Below are 5,794 nucleotides of genomic sequence, written 5' to 3' on the forward strand. Positions count from 1 at the left end.
GAAAGAGATGCCTCCAAGGCTGAAAAGGAGAGTTGAACAGGGATATCTTTGCTCCGTGCCTCCCTGCAGTTCGTCCAATATATCCTATTACCATAATCAGATTTCTTTACATCTCTCTATTTCTCATTATCTATCTAAATCATATGCATGCCCAGGTAAAGATTGTATAAGAAGTAATTGGGAAAACAGATTTTACCTATGATAAAGAAGTACAAGGTCTTTTATCTGAATAAAAAAGATGATCGGCATGTAAATAATGGTCTACCCATGGAGATTCAGAAACCGAGGTACCGTGTAAATTTTGATGGATTGAGATTTACCCCTGAAATAGAAGAGCTGGGCAGGCGTATGGTTCAAATTCTTCGTCAGAATGGACCCTTTGTGGTATGAGATGGGCACGCTTGCCTTCTCTAATTGTATACATGATTGCAGCAACAAGGAGGCTGAGAAGCTCACAAGGATGAGGTATTGCATCCCAACCAAATTTTCTCAAGATGTTTTTTATCTAATTTGGAAGATACGCTTTCCCAAGTAGCAGGTGGATCTGCTGACTTCTCGGTTCTTGTTATTGCAGGTTGTTTGCTTGCCCGTGCTGCTGGCGCTGTCATGGTTGATTTGTCGGATGGATTCCGCGGATCGGCTTCTGGCGGGCCGGATGGATCGTGTGCCCTCCTTTTCTTAATCGGTTGTGTAATATTCAACAGTGTTTGTAGGAATTCTTGTAAGATTTGCGTAAGAGACGTGCATAAGGGACATGCACTTTCTTATAGATGCTGATATATTTGGTCTTGACCTGCATTTTGGGCCGTGAAGACTGAGGAACGAGACCGAAATTCTTTTCCTTCACACATACTTTTTTTAACGGTTGGCGCTCATTAGTACTGTACAAGCACATTCTCAATTCCAACAGCTATATTGGTACGCACACTCGCGCGTCAGGATGCGCGCCAAGAGTGTGCCCCAACCACTAGTACTAGTATAATTGCCAAGTTTCTCTTGATTATGGAGTTCCTTTTCATCCGTTCTGAGCAAATAGCGGCTTTGCCGAGCGCTCAATAGAAAGCACTCAGAAAACTATATTGTCCTAGTTTTATTGTTTTCTGCAATCATTGACTGATGTATTTGTTATTTGATAATTAATAAAGTTAGGCATGATGTTGTACTTAAAAAACACTTAGAAATATGTAGTATATATACTCCTCGAATGCCAGAGTAGAGAGAGCCGTACCGTGTACGAAGCACGTGCAAGGGTTGAGTAAAGAATGTTGAAATAAGCAACAGCGTGTGGTGTGGTCGGGCTCATCGGAGCGCATCGAATGCATGCGGGTCGTGCGGGATATACTGGTGCGGTCGGGCTTGTCGGGCATGACGGATGCACACGGGACGTGAGGGACGCAGCGGAAGCCGTGGCAAAGTATGTGTGGTGTGCGTATGTGGCGTGGTGGTGTGAGTTAGTTAGCCGGCGTTGTGTGTGGATGACTCACCGTGTTAGTTAGCTACAACTAGGTCGTGTGGCCGTTAGCGGAGCTGCACAATCGCTGGACGTGCATGCATGTAGGACTTGATTAGTTGGTTTGTGGGTGAGCCGGCCATGCTAGTGGTGGCTGGGTCTTGCGTACGTGGGCAACAGAAACTTGGGCGCTGCGCTGCTGTGAGACTACAAAGCAACGGTCATAAGTGCGTGTTTGTAAGAGAGTTGATGCTCTCGGAACAATAACGGGCTGTGTGTGCAGCCGGGTGAAACTCCAGTGTATTTTTCTTCTTCTTCTTCTACCTCTAGTCCCGAGTGAGAGAGAAAGAGAGAGAGAGCGGCAACGATATTTGGTATCAGAGCTTTGGTGCGATCCTGCCGGCGGCCATGGCGCCCGTTCCTCACGGCGGTGGTGGTGGGGCGATGGCATTGCAGCTGCCGCTGCTGACGATGACGAACTACATCGCCTGGGCGATCAAGGCGGAGGCTATCATTGACACCCATGGGCCGTGGAGTGCGTGAAGGAAATATGCCCTAGAGACAATAATAAAGTTATTATTTATTTCCTCATATCATGATAAATGTTTATTATTCATGCTAGAATTGTATTAACCGGAAACATGATACATGTGTGAATACATAGACAAACATATAGTCACTAGTATGCCTCTACTTGACTAGCTCATTAGTCAAAGATGGTTATGTTTCCTAACCATAGATATGTGTTGTCATTTGATTAATGGGATCACATCATTAGGAGAATGATGTGATTGACATGACCCATTCCGTTAGCCTAGCACTTGATCGTTTAGTATATTGCTATTGCTTTTTTCATGACTTATACATGTTTCTGTAATTATGAGAATTATGCAACTCCTGTTTACCGGAGGAACACTTTGGGTACTACCAAACGTCACAACGTAACTGGGTGATTATAAAGGAGTACTACAGGTGTCTTCGAAGGTACATGTTGAGTTGGCGTATTTCGAGATTAGGTTTTGTCACTCCGATTGTCGGAGAGGTATCTCTGGGCCCTCTCGGTAATGCACATCATTATAAGCCTTGCAAGCAATGTGACCAAATGAGTTGGTTACGGGATGATGCATTACGGAATGAGTAAAGAGACTTGCCGGTAACGAGATTGAACTAGGTATTGGATACCGACGATCAAATCTCGGGCAAGTAACATACCGATGACAAAAAGGGAACAACATATGTTGTTATGCGGTTTGACCGATAAAGATCTTCGTAGAATATGTAGGAACCAATATGGGCATCCAGGTTCCGCTATTGGTTATTGACCGAGAATAGTTCTAGGTCATGTCTACATAGTTCTCGAACCCGTAGGGTCCGCACGCTTAAGGTTTCGATGACAGTTTTATTATGAGTTTATGAGTTTTGATGTACCGAAGGAGTTCGGACTCCCGGATGAGATCGGGGACATGACGAGGAGTCTCGAAATGGTTGAGACGTAAAGATCGATATATACTATATTCGGAGTTCGGAAAGGTTCCGAGTGATTCGGGTATTTTCTGGGGTACCGGGGAGTTACGGGAATACGAGGAAGAAGCAATGGGCCACATGGGCCAAGTGGTGGAAGAGAGGAGGCAGGGCGCGCGGCCCCCCTAGCCCAAACCGAATTGGACTAGGGGGCCGGCCCCCCTTTCCTCCTTTTCCTCCCTCTCCTTCCTTCTCCTTCTCCTTCCCTTCCTTCCCCTCTCCTAGTTGGACTAGGAAAGGAGGGAGTCCTACTCCCGGTGGGAGTAGGACTCCTCCCTGGCGCGCCCTCCCTTGGCCGGCCGCCCCCTCCCCCTTGCTCCTTTATATACGGGGGCAGGGGGGCACCCCACAACACACAAGTTGATCTACGGATCGTTCCTTAGCCGTGTGCGGTGCCCCCCTCCACCATATTCCACCTCGGTCATATCGTCGCAGAGTTTAGGCGAAGCCCTGCGTCGGTAGAACATCATCATCGTCACCACGCCGCCGTGCTGACGGAACTCATCCCCGAAGCTTTGCTGGATCGGAGCCCGGGGATCGTCATCGAGCTGAACGTGTGCTGAACTCGGAGGTGCCGTACGTTCGGTGCTTGGATCGGTCGGATCGTGAAGACGTACGACTACATCAACCGCGTTGTCATAACGCTTCCGCTTACGGTCTACGAGGGTACGTGGACACACTCTCCCCTCTCGTTGCTATGCCATCACCATGATCTTGCGTGTGCGTAGGAACTTTTTTGAAATTACTACGTTCCCCAATAGTGCGGTGGCCCCGGCGGAGGGCAAGGCGGTCGACGCCGGGAAGAGCAAGACGGCGCAGGCGGCGAGGCTCGGGACGCTGTGCAGCGAGTTCGATCGCCTGCGGATTGACGACGGCGACGAGCTAGACGACTACGCCCGGAAGGTCAGCGGCATGGTGGCGAGGTATGCGATGCTCGGATCGACGCTCGACGACAGCGCCATGGTGAAGAAGTTGCTGGACACCGTGCCGGACCGCCTGTACGCCGCGGTGGCCGGAATCGAGCAATTCTTCAACATGGAGAAGATGGCGTTCGAGAAGGCGCTCGGGCGGCTCAAGGCGTTCGAGGAGAGGACGCCGTGGCGCGTGCGGGCCGGCGGCGAGTGCGCTGACGGGCAAAGGATGATGACGGCGGCACAGTGGGCGGCTCGGGAGCGACGACAAGGCGGGCGCAGCTTCGGCGACCAAGTTGACGACGGCGCGGCGAGCACTGCGAGGGAAGCCCCGTGGATGCTGCTACAAATGCCGGGAGCACGGGCGCTTTTAGCGCGTGTGACCACAGCTGCAGAAAGCACCGGCGGCGGAGCAGACTCTCCTGGCGTGTGGTGTGGTCGCGCTCGTCGGAGCGCGTCGAGTGTGTGCAGGACGTGCGGGATACACTGGCGCGGTCAGACTCGTCGGGCACGTCGGATGCACGTGGGACGTGCGGGACGCAGCGAAAGCCGTGGCAAAGTGTGCGTGGGTGTGCGTGTGTAGCGTGGTGGTGTGAGTTAGTTAGCCGGCGTTGTGTGTGGATGACTCACCGAGTTAGTTAGCTACAACCAGGTCCTGTGGCCGTTAGCGGAGCTGCACAATCGCTGGACGTGCATGCATGTAGGACTTGATTGGTTGGTTCGTGGGTGAGCCGGCCATGCTAGTGGTGGCCGGGTCTTACATGGGCAACAGAAACTTGGGCGCTGCGCTGCTGTGAGACTACAAAGCAACGGTCATAAGTGCGTGTTTGTAAGAGAGTTGATGCTCTAGGAACAGTAACGGGGCTGTGTGTGTAGCCGGATGAAACTCTGGTGTATTGTGCTCCGTCTTCTTCTATCTATAGTCCTGAGTGAGAGAGAGAGAGCGGCAACGGCAAAGAAAAGCATGTAGTATGGGCATTGTGTGCGTAGAGAAACTCGGCAACTATGGAGAGAAAGAAAACACATTGTGCGTAGAGTCTATTAGATCCAACACTAATCCTTCTTTGCTATTAGCTAATCAAACTAGTCTTTGTAGAGATCAAGCATGCATGCATGCATGGCATAGCTGGCCACGAGTACACTTATTAATCATTCCGGCCTAGCTAGCTTCTCCTCATGCCAGTCCACCATCGAAACACTCGACCACTCTCCTCCTTCACCTGCTCCGGCGAAGGCTTGAGATCCTCGTCGAGGCCGCGGTCCATGCGGGCGATCTCCTCCTCGAACCACGGGAGGTTCTGGCTGAAGCACCTGCGCAGCGCCGCCGTAGCCCTGACGCATGCCCCCGCGTCGAGGACGCGCTTTGCAGGGTCGTCGCGCGCCTTGATCGCCCTTGGGTGGCACTCATCCCTGGCCGCCCGGAGCTCGTCCAAGAACCCCCCCATGTGCACATGGTGTGTGACCCCAAGGAGGGACGCGGCGTGCCCCATGACCGGCCGCGTTAACTGATGATATAATAGTAGAGGGTCAATCGGGATCGGTCTAACGATAATATAGCTCATGCAGTCGCACCATTGCAAATTTATATGCGTGCGTGCGTGCAGATCCGAGAGGCTTGGCGTGCAAGCAATGTGCATCCGTGACTTGTGCTAGGGATGCTACCAATGTCATTGACTTGGTTAGAGCAACTCTAGCAGAGCTGCTATATCTACCCGATTCGTAAAATAATCGCATATATACGGTATTCGGACAAAAAAATCCATCTGAACAGGTATTGTATATCGGACCATTCTGCAATTTTTTTTAATAGCGACCTCTAAAAGTCGCCCTGCATCCCCCAAATCTCCTATTTTTTCCCTCCTCCTTTGCGGTTTTCTCTATCACGCACGCGATTTGGCGGGAGGGAATTTTC

The sequence above is a fragment of the Triticum dicoccoides genome, chromosome 7B, assembly GCF_002162155.2.
Source record: "Triticum dicoccoides isolate Atlit2015 ecotype Zavitan chromosome 7B, WEW_v2.0, whole genome shotgun sequence".
Lineage (NCBI taxonomy): Eukaryota > Viridiplantae > Streptophyta > Magnoliopsida > Poales > Poaceae > Triticum > Triticum dicoccoides.